Here is an 11,997-nt window from a genome sequence, read left to right on the forward strand (position 1 = left end):
ACAACAAGAGCCATCTCAAGGCACCTTACTGAGTTCAGGTCAGCTTGATAATTACTGCATGGATGATCATCCTCTAGCTGCAACACGTTATTTAACCCAACTGGTGCAACGAGCTGCTTCTCGTTTCATAAACAACCATGTGGAAAAACAAAAAGGGTGGTGGAGAAGACGTTGGTCTGTGTGAGAAAGGTCAGATTGGCACCAAGCAGAGGAAAGATCTAAGGAGATTACATAAACGACTAAAACTGGGTTCAAAACTGTCCAACGCGTCATTAAAACTGGTCTGATGAGTCCAGATGGACCCTGGTCCAGAGTCATGATGCATCAGGGTAAGAAGAGAGGCAGATGAAGTGATGCACCCATCATGCCTAGTGCCTACTGTAAAAGCCTGTGCTAGCAATGGGTCATGTCTAACACAGTTAATATAGGGATGCCAACACAAACCTCGAAGGGAAACGAGGACACGGCAGTTTTCCAGAAGGAAAAAGGAACGGGCTTACTGCTTGGAGGTTGAAAATGGACACGGACAGAGCTGAAGACCTTTGATGGCTGAGCACAGACTGTTGGGTAGGACTTCCTAAAATAGGGTGTGCGTGCTGACGTGGAGAGGCAGAAACCGGTGTGGGGAATGTTGAGAGGTGGAGTTCAGTTGTTGTCCGGTGTGAAGTGAATGGCTGAAGGGCTGGAGTCATGACAGGACCTCCCACTTTAGGGATGGCTCCTGACGGCCCAAAACGGAAAGTCTAGAAGGACCCGGAGGTGGCGAGTACAAACGCTGAGGTCCCGAAATGATCTGACCTGACTGGAAAGGAATATGGGTACAACAATCTCCCCCCGCCTGCTCGTTGTGCTGATTTATCGCCCTCCAAAGACTACCTCTAACTTCCTTAATGATTTCTGTGATCTTGTGGCAGACTGCATCCTAAAATATGACTATGTCCTATTTTTTGGTGATTTTAACATCCATATCTGCTGTCCTGATAATGTGCTTGCTAAAGGTTTTTTTAATTTGCTAGATTCATTCAATCTAACTCAATGGGTATCGTCCCCAACTCATGCCAGGGGTCACACCCTGGACCTGGTTCTCTCTTTTGGTCTACCCATCATGAACCTTGTGACTTTGCCTCCGGTGTTCTCTGACCACTCTCCTATACTCTGTGATGTTACGTTGCCATGTCCTGTCCCTGTGTGTGAAGCTCCAGCTACTAGGTTCAGAGCCCTGGATGCAGAAACTATTTCAAAGTTTGTGGACTGTATGTCTGTAAGGTTAGAGACCTTTAACCCAGATCCATCTAACACTGAACACTATTCACAACACTTTGATTTACTTTGTAATCAGGTCCTGGACGTGGTTGCCCCTCTCAAACTTTGCAAGTCTCGGCCTAGGAGGGAGCCTTGGCTCTCTGATGTCACACGGGCTTGTAGGCGGGCGTGAAGATCCTCTGAGAGAAAGTGGAAAAAGGATGGCCTACAGGTCTTGCGTGAGTTGTTCAGAGCATCTCTGGTTGCTTATCAGGATGCTGTGAGGGCTGCCAGAACGGCCTATTTTGCAGACATCATTGAGACAAACTCCAATAATCCTAAGATTCTCTACAAAACGCTAAACTCAGTTCTGGTGTATCAGGAGCCTAGCTCCATGTCTCCTACAGCTGCTGGAAACTCTGAAGCTTTTCACAAATTCTTTGTTGATAAAGTGTCGGGCATTAGAGCAGTCATTTCTGGTAACTCTGTTGACCCTGTTCCAGTTCCTCCATCACCACCCACCCTGAGCTCCCTCAGTACAGTTTCATACTCTGAGCTGAATAAGCTAGTTGCAAGGCAGAAGCCATCTGGCTCTCCGCTTGACGTTCTGCCGCTTGACGTTCTCTGGAAGGCTGCCTTTCCGTGCCTTGGCCCTTCACTTGGTCAGATTATCAATGGGAGCCTCAGCACAGGTGTGGTCCCAGCTGCTTTGAAAGCAGCAGTTATTCGGCCGACCCTGAAGAAACCTGGTGCTGATGTCTCTGTGATCGAAAATTACAGGCCTATCTCTACCCTGCCTTTTACATCTAAACTGCTTGAGAAAGTCGTTTATCAGCAGCTGGTCTCACATTTAGCTGACTCTGATCTGTTTGAGGTTTTTCAATCAGGGTTCAGGTCTGGCCATAGCACAGAGTCTGCTCTACTGAGGGTCCTAAATGATATCTATCTATCACTAGATCAGGATACATCTGTGGTGCTTCTGTTGTTAGACCTAACAGCAGCCTTCGACACAGTTGACCACGCGATTCTACTGGATCGCTTGGAACGATGGGTTGGGATCAAAGGGTCAGCTCTGGACTGGTTTAGATCATATCCCCACAACAGGACATTCTGTGTTAAACTGGGTGATGTTTTTTCTTCTTGGGAGGGGCTCCGCTGGGGGGTCCCGCAGGGATCGATCCTTGGTCCTCTTTTGTTTGCCATTTATCTGCTACCTCTGGGGTCAATCTTTCGTAAACATGGCCTATCATTCCATCTCTATGCTGACGATTGCCAGATTTACTCTCCATTGTGTCAGGAGAAAGGTCTCTCTATCCAGTCCTTTGTGTCCTGTATTAATGAGGTGAAGTCTTGGCTAATGGCCAACGTTCTACATCTGAATGAGGGAAAGACAGAGCTCATTGTTTTTCACCCCAATAGCAGGAATGTGGATCGCCATGTTGATCTTGGGCCTCTTTCTCCATACTCAAAACCAGTTGTTACCAGTTTGGGGGTGAAAATTGATGCTGGACTTAAATTTGATGCTCACATCAATTCTGTGATCCGGTCCAGTTTCTTTCACCTGAGACGCCTTGCTAAAATCAAGCATATGCTGTCAAGAGCCCACCTGGAGTGGGTACTCCATGCTTTTGGGTTGCGGAAGGCGCTTTATAAATAAAGCTTTGATTGATTGATTGATTGATGATTGATTGATTGATTGATTGATTGATTGAAATTTTGCTACACACACACCTAACGTTCTTCTGATATGAAAATATTAAATTTGTATTGTATGCATACTTAAAAATTGAATGGAAGTTCATAAAAAGGCTGCAATCATACTCCAAAAAATGGTAAAAAAAATCTTACATTCTTCATCATCACAGTGAGACTCAACAGGTGTAGAAGACAGTTCCGCCCCCCGTGGTGTCAACAGGTGCCTGTTGTGGCTGCAGTTATTGTCTCACTGCATCTGGACACGACGATTCAAAAGTAAAATTAATTGGTTAAAGTTATGAGATACTGTATTGTGAATTTAAACAGCTAGCGAGGGTCCGTCTGTGGACCGTGCGTGGCAGGAGAGGCAGTTAGCTACAATGCTAATGCAAAAAGTTCATTTGCCAAATTTATAAAGTCTACATACCTCTGCTTTGGGCCCGTTTTGTTTTCTTCCTCCATCCTTCGCTTTGGGAATGCTGATCCCGATGGCTTAGGTGCTCTTTTCATCGTAAAATATCAAAAGTTTAAACGCAACGACAACAGGATGTCCTACAGTGCTGCCCACGCATGTGATCTACGGCACCCTTAACGGTCAAATGCATCGGCGCCGTGGCCCAAGCGGGAGCTCGTCATGCAGCCAGATCATTAGAATTTAAATATTGATGTTTTAATTTCATGTCATTTCAGAGGGGAACTTTGAGTATGTAGAGAGTGCATTTCATATTACAAACATAAATTTAATACACTTTATTTATTTATTTAAATTTTGCGCCCTATCCATCAGATGGCGCCCCAGAAGGCCGCCTGTGTCGCCTGTCGCCAAAGACGGCCCTGGAGCCGCCCTATGATGTTTTCTTTCACATTGAACAGGTCGTGGACCAGGCTGATACTCTTACCAATGAAGTTGAATGAGATAAGCTACGTCAACTTCTGTTAAAATACAAATACTCTCTTTCAGTCGACTCCTTGGACTCAAACTCACCATCTGAGTTGAACATCTTCTTGGACAAAGCCTGCCCTGATGCTCGAGAGCGAGGTACCCTCATCTATGTCTATGACATTCTTGTTCGTAAGCGTACCTTGGATGACCACCTGTCCGAGCTGGACCATGTCATGGGTCAGCTCGCAGCTGCTGGTGCAAAGATTTCTCTCGACAAAGGTCAAAGGTTCAGTTTGTTAGCCTCCTTGTGGGACCCCAGGGAGTACAGCCTCAACATGGCAGAATTCAAGGAGTGGTCACCATCAAACCTCCTATGAATGTCTCTGAACTTCAGAGTTTTCTAGGTGGTGCAACTACTCTCGCCAGTTTGTAGAACACTACGCTGAGATGGCGAGACCTCTGACCGCCCTACTGAAAAAGGATGTGCCTTTTGAGTGGACTGAGCAGCAGCAACAGGCCATGGATGACCTGAAGGTCGCAGTATGCTCAGCTCCGTGCCTGGCGCTTCCTGATTGTGACTCTCTAGCATGGGCATCACAGAGAAAGCACACGCCTGGTTTGAATCGTACCTCACAGGATGATCATTCAGTGTATCTTGGCTTTGTCAATCCTCTACCGTGCACCATCTTGCCACAGGAGTCCCCCAGGGCTCTGTACTAGGAACTCTTCTCTTTGCCATATACACCACCTCACTAGGTGAGATCATTCGATCACATGGCTTCTCCTACCACTGCTATGCAGACGACACCCAGATCTATCTGTCATTTCCACCGGACAACCACACAGTCTCTGCGTGAATATCAAACTGTCTCTCTGACATATCAAAATGGATGAAATCCCACCATCTCCAACTCAACCTCTCTAAAACTGAACTACTTGTCATCCCAGCAAAACCATCCATACAGCACAGTATCTCAATCCAAAATGACTTCCTATCTCTGGCTCCTTCAAAGGCAGTTCGAAATCTGGGTGTTGTGATTGATGAACACCTGACCTTTAAAGATCATGTTGCCTCTGTTGCTCGTTCATGCCGCTTTGCGCTGTATAACATACGAAAGATCAGACCATACCTAACACAACATGCCACCCAGCTCCTGGTGCAATCTACTGTCATCTCCCGCCTCGATTACTGCAATGCCCTTCTAACTGGTCTTCCAGGCTGTACTGTGAGACCTCTTCAAATGGTCGAGAACGCAGCGGCGCATCTGGTCTTCAATCAGCCAAAAACAGCACACGTCACCCCTCTGTTCATTGAGCTCCACTGGCTACCGCTAGCAGCACGCATCAAGTTCAAATAGCTAACACTAGCATACAAAGTCCGAGATGGTACGGATCCCATCTACCTGAATCCTCTTGCAAAGGCTTACGTTTCTGCCCGGCTGCTCCGGTCATCACAGGATCGTCGGCTAGCAGTGCCTACACCACGCTCAGGACAATCCAGACTCTTCTCATGCATAGTTCCACAAATGTGGAATGACCTACCAAGCACTACCAGAACAGGAGCTTCCTTTTCAATTTTCAAGAAACTCCTGAAGACCCTGCTCTTCAGAGAGCATCTTCTAAACTAGCACCCTCCCTGCACCCATCCCCCCTCTCTACCATCCACTCCTTTGTTCCCTCCTCTCCATGATTGATGTCAAGTTGTTGTTATTGTTGTTGTTAGCCTCAAGGGCAACATGCCGATTATCACTTGTAAGTCGCTTTGGACAAAAGTGTCTGCTAAATACATAAACATAAACATAAAGTTCCACCTTGAGGTTGGGTTCTCATCTAACTGCTTGAGTGCCGGTCTCTATCAGATATATGACTGTGACAGGCGTGTCGTAGCCTATGCTAGTAAACTCTTGTCCAGTCCTGAGTTAAAATGCTCTGACTGTGAAAAAGCTTTGCTTTCCACCATGAGGGCAGTTAAACATTTTTACAGCTACATTGGTGGACAGAAAATCATCACTGAAACTCAACATCAGCCAGTGATCTTCCTTAACAGTCAACGCATCAGAGATGGTGTGGTGACCAACGCACGCATTTCTTGCTCTTCAGAGCTTTGACCATTGAAGTATGCTGCACCCGTCTCAGTTTCACTTGTCATCTACCTTCTTGGAAAAGTAACGGGTTGTTAACCTCTAACCGGAAGCCCTTTAAACATCAAGACCTTTTCATGGCTTGTGATGCCCTAGTGACATCACATGACATGCAGATCTATTGGCGTAAAGTCAAAGGTCATTCTCATGCACCCGGAACTGATAAAGATCTGAACGACTTTGCTGACTCTCTTGCCAAACAAGGTGCAGCTGTTGGTACCCCATGGTCCTTCAACCCCTTGTGGCTCCCTGACGATGTGTCTTGTCGGTCAGACCCACCCCGGGTGTGTGTCGTGACTCGAACTTAGGCCGCCAACGCATCCACCCCTCGGCCATCCGATGGTTTTGTGTCTGTTCAACCTGTCTTTTCTGAAAACGACCTTGTCAGTCTTCAGTCCCATGACCCTGCTATCAGCAGGATGATCCTGTACCTTTCTGATCCGACGGCTCATCTGCCTTCTTCTGTCGAGCTTGACTCCGTTCATGAGCTCCGTGCTCTCTTTTGTGTTCATGTCATTCCCTCTTTAGGCGTTAACTACAATGGCGCTGTCAGAGTGACCAGTCGATCCAGTACCTCCAAGGTCAGCGACACCCACAGAGTCTGTGTCGTCTCTGCAGCAGGATCACTTCACCCGGGGGTGGGAAAACCACCTGCCCTAGATGAGGTTGACGGTTGCAGTGGCGCTCCACCTGAGACTACTCACCCTGCAGTGGGAACACCACCTGCCGATGGGGGTGTTGAGGGTGGCGCTGAGACTCCAGCTGAAGTCCTGTGCCTTGCGGTGGGGACGCTACCTGCCGTGAGGGGGCTGACGACATCACTGACCCTACTCCACTACAGCTGGCGTTGGTGACCTCTATCCCTGAGGTTGGTGACTCACCTACCGAAGGGGAGGTTGGTTGTTACCCTGTGCCTCTACTGGCTGACCCTGCTCTCTCTGATTGCATCTGCACGTTGACCGAGGGCCCTCCAGAGCACTCACCTGCGCCAGTCTACAGTCTAAAACGTTCTTGGTTTCAGTTTTCAGGACTGACCAAGTATCTTTTGCTAGTTGCGTGTGTCTGTCTGATGTCAAACGCAGCTAAGCTTCCTCCACAGCCTCCTCTAATGCGACTGTACAAACCTGGGCACTCTTCGGGTATCACGCTCCGAGAGCACCCAGATCTACTGATGAGTATCTACCGCCTGTTCACACAAAAGATTTGTGTTCAAATTGACCCCGCAATGGTATGCACTAAAGAAATGATGATGACCCTGCCGCTTCACCTGCTGTACCAGTCAGTTCAGTCCAGTGCCACTCCGGCTTGCACTAACGAGCAGTATTTGCAGGACCTGAAGATCCATCTGCCTGCAGCGTTTTCTTTTGCACAGACAAATCTGGAGAAATCAGCTGAGGGCAGGAAGGCTTATTATGACCAGAAGGTCTCACATTTTGAACTCAGTGTGGGTGATGAGGCCTGGTTCTACATCTTTGCTCCTAATTCCAGTCACACAAAAGTCACCTCTGGTAAACTGGCTAAGAAACTTCGACCGAAGTGATCAGGTCCATACCTGATAACTGAAAAACTCTCTCCGGTTGTGTATCAGATCAAGATCACCGAAGGAAACAAAGATCCCGTCTATAAGTGGGTCCACAGGAACCAAATCAAATCGCTCAAGGGTTCCACTAATTTGGATGATGTTACAACCCAAGACTCTGATAACCCAACTCGATTCGAATCAAAAGAGGGGTGAATTTTCCGTCCGCTCTCGCTCGGTTCTCTGATGTAAGTCACACAGGTTCTGTAGAGTGTGTGTGTGTGTGTGCGTGGATAGACTTCATGTCTAAACATAACATACAGACTTGGTTGACTTTGTTGTGGTCATGCTGTGGGTTTTCTATAGTTGTATGACTGAGTTCATAACAGCTAACTATGAGTAACTCCACTAACTGTTATGTCTTCTTCGTCTTCGTCTTCCTCCGCTTATCCGGGTCCGGGTCGCGGGGGCAGCATCCCAATTAGGGAGCTCCAGGCCGTCCTCTCCCCGGCCTTGTCGACCAGCTCCTCCGGCAGGACCCCAAGGCGTTCCCGGACCAGATTGGAGATGTAACCTCTCCAACGTGTCCTGGGTCGACCCGGGGGCCTTCTGCCAGCAGGACATGCCCGAAACACCTCCCCGGGGAGGCGTCCAGGAGGCATCCTGACCAGATGCCCAAACCACCTCAACTGGCTCCTTTCAATCCGGAGGAGCAGCGGTTCTACTCCGAGTCCCTCCCGAATGTCCGAGCTCCTCACCCTATCTCTAAGGCTGAGCCCGGCCACCCTACGGAGGAAACTCATTTCTGCCGCTTGTATCCGCGATCTCGTTCTTTCGGTCATTACCCAAAGCTCATGACCATAGGTGAGGATTGGGACGTAGATCGACCGGTAAATCGAGAGCCTGGCTTTCTGGCTCAGCTCCCTCTTCCCCACGACAGATCGGCTCAGCGTCCGCATCACTGCAGACGCCGAACCAATCCGAGGAGTTTGGTGAGGCCATGGAGAAAGACTATCGATCGGCTCCAAAGAGGTTCTGGCAAACTGTCCGGCGCCTCAGGAGAGGAAGGCAGCAACTCGCTCACACTGTTTACAGTGGGGATGGGGAGCTGCTGACGTCAACTGAGGCTATAGTCGGACGGTGGAAGGAATACTTTGAGGAGCTCCTCAATCCCACCAATGCGCATTCCGAGGAGGAACCAGAGCTGGGAGGCCTGGGGATGGACTGTCCGATCTCGGGGGCAGAAGTTGCTGAGGTAGTCAAACAACTACACTGCGGCGGAGCCCCGGGGGCGGATGAGGTTTGTCCTGGGTATCTCAAGACTATGGATGTTGTAGGGCTGTCATGGTTGACACGTCTCTACAACATTGCGTGGTCATCGGGGGCAGTTCCTAGGGAGTGGCAGACCGGGGTGGTGGTCCCGATCTTTAAGAAGGGTGACCTGAGGGTGTGTTCCAACTATAGGGGGATCACACTCCTCAGCCTCCCTGGAAAGGTCTACGCCAAGGTACTGGAGAGGAGGGTCCGATCGATAGTTGAATCTCAGATAGAGGAGGAGCAATGTGGTTTTCGTCCTGGCCGTGGAACTGTGGACCAGCTCTATACCCTTGCAAGGGTGATGGAGGGGGCATGGGAGTTTGCCCAACCAATCCACATGTGCTTTGTGGATTTGGAGAAGGCTTATGACCGTGTCCCCAGGGGCACCCTGTGGGGGACGCTCCAGGAGTATGGGGTGGGTGGCTTTCTGTTAAGGGCCATTCAGTCCCTTTACCAGAGGAGCGTGAGTTTGGTCCGCATAGCCGGTAGTAAGTCGGACCTGTTCCCAGTGAGGGTTGGACTCCGCCAGGGCTGCCCTTTGTCACCGGTTCTGTTCATCACTTTTATGGACAGAATTTCTAGGTGCAGCCGTGGTGTGGAGTGTGTCGAGTTTGGTGGCAGGAGAATCTCGTCTCTGCTTTTTGCGGATGATGTGGTCCTCCTAGCTTCATCCAGCTCTGACCTTCAGCTCTTGCTGGGTAGGTTCGCGGTCGAATGTGAAGCGGCTGGGATGAGGATCAGCACCTCCAAATCTGAGACCATGGTTCTCGACCGGAAAAGGGTGGCTTGCCACCTCCGGGTCGGGGGAGAGGTCCTACCTCAAGTGGAGGAGTTTAAGTATCTCGGGGTCTTGTTCACGAGTGAGGGTAGGAGGGATCGGGAGATCGACTAACTGTTATGTTTGATCCAAATTCCATGTTCTTTTATTTTTCAATTCCTAGTGATTTTGATCATGTTTGCAATTTTTATACATTTTATGACTGATTTAAGTTCATTTTATCCTTCGTTTTATCGACTAATCTCTGATTCCTACTGTGGTACATTCACATATAGGTTTAGTTACTAATAACACTGATTTACATTTTAGCGTTTCTTCTTCTTTATATTATTACTTCTTTTATATTATATATATATATATATATATATATATATATATATATATATATATATACACACACACACACACACACACACACAGTTATGGGCTACAGATTATTTTGCCCTTCTCTTTTGATAACATTTTAGCTCAGAAGCATTGATTTTCCCTTACATATATTATAGGGTTTTGTTAATTTTGTTCTTTTTGCAACACTTTTCCATTACACGTAGTTTTCATCCATTTCTTTCACCTGGACTCTGGTCACATGATTTGCTTCACATAGCACATATATGTACATATAGTGCTAGGTTTCTTTTTATTTGTTATTTTGCATCAGGTGCGATCTATGTGTGTCTACATTCATGTGCCCTGCATGTGTGCTCTTCTCTTCTCCTGAGTTTCGCCGGTGGTCCTCGCTCCCTGAGAGGACCTCTCTGCCTCATCGCCTGATTCTGCTCCCTGCTGCCTGTGGGTCCGGTTCATTGGGTCTGGACGTCCTGTGGTTCCTGCCGTGGTTGCTGGAGTTCTACGGTTCGTCTGGGACCGGGTCCGGTCCCTGCTCGTCTGCTTGTGACTAAGGGTTACGCTAAGTAACGTTATCATTTACCGTTGACTATTCTCCGGTGTGGGGCTTTGCCTTTCCTCACTCCTGATGCCTTTGCCTGGGAACTAACATTTCCTCCCTCGTCTGAGTCCCTAGGGCCTCTGGGGTTATTCAACGACCCGTGGTTTCTGCCAGGACCCCGTGTGCTGTACAGTGACATTATGAAATAAATCAGCCATGGGAAAAAACACTATTATGAAATAAAAGCTGTCTTTGTTAAAAAGACTTTATGTAAGAAAAACTGAATGAATGAAATAAAAATGGCTTAATATTAATTTGGATTATTATGAAAAAATGACTTTTGAAAAAACTTCATATTAATAAAGATATTTTTAAAGAAGAATGAAAAAAATCATAATATTGAGCTTAGATTTTACATAACATTCTTTTATTTCATCATTTCATTGTCAGATTACATGACTGTCTAGTATTTCTTCATGTAGATATTTATTTCATAATGTCTTATTTATTTATTGAATTTTGAATACTTTTGAGTTCCATACTTTCCAAGAAAAAATGTAAAATATAAGAAAGACTTTAAAAATATGTTTAAAATGTGTTTAAAATGACAAAAATAAATAATAGTAATTGTGATTAAAGTAAGGAAAGGGAGAGAGAACATGAATTTGAAATAGAAAAATCAGTGGATCCCGGGAAAGAGGAATCAGTAGAAAGAGCAGATTTGACTTTTATGGCCAGTGAAAAGCGGATGTGTGTCTCTGTTCCGGTCCCGGGACCACTGACATGTCTATTAGTGATGTGTCGGTCGCGAACGAACCGGCTCTAAGAGCCGGCTCTTTGAAGTGAACGACGGGAGCCGGCTCGTTATTGGGAGCCGTCCCCTCCCCTCCCCCCTCCCCTTTTGCTTTGGTGAAAGCCACAGGCGATTGGTCAGCATGTGTAACTGCGTGTCCAGACTGTCCACACACAGAGCAGTAGGGGTGGGGAAGAGGGAGGATCAGACTCAGACACACAGCAGAGCACATGCGGGCGGAGGGAGACGAGAGGGAATGAGGAGGAGGGAAAAGATGAGAGAGAGAGAGAGAGAGAGAGAGAGAGAGAGAGAGAGAGAGAGAGAGAGAGAGAGAGAGAGAGAGAGAGAGAGAGAGAGAGAGAGAGAGAGAGAGAGAGAGAGAGAGAGAGAAGAGAAAGAGAGAGAGAGAGAGAAGAGTGTGATGAAGACGGTGAGAAAATGAGCGCCAGCAGTCGTAAAGTGGAGATTTCTGAAAGTGTTCAGTTATTAAATCCATAGAAATGATAAATATTTGATATATAGCATTTTTTTACATTAGTAAATCATTTTACATATAGTTTTGCATTATTTTGGTTATAAATGTACTCTACGCAACAGAAAATGTGAGGAGCCACTTGGGAGCCCAAAGAGCCGGCTCTTTTTGGTGAGATAAGCCAAAAGTACCGGCTCTCTAAAAAAGAGCCGGAATTCCCATCACTAAATTATGCTCGCGACAGCGCGGTTTTATTACGAGCGTATTTTGT

Source organism: Nothobranchius furzeri, chromosome 16, assembly GCF_043380555.1.
Source record: "Nothobranchius furzeri strain GRZ-AD chromosome 16, NfurGRZ-RIMD1, whole genome shotgun sequence".
NCBI classification, from domain to species: Eukaryota; Metazoa; Chordata; class Actinopteri; order Cyprinodontiformes; family Nothobranchiidae; genus Nothobranchius; species Nothobranchius furzeri.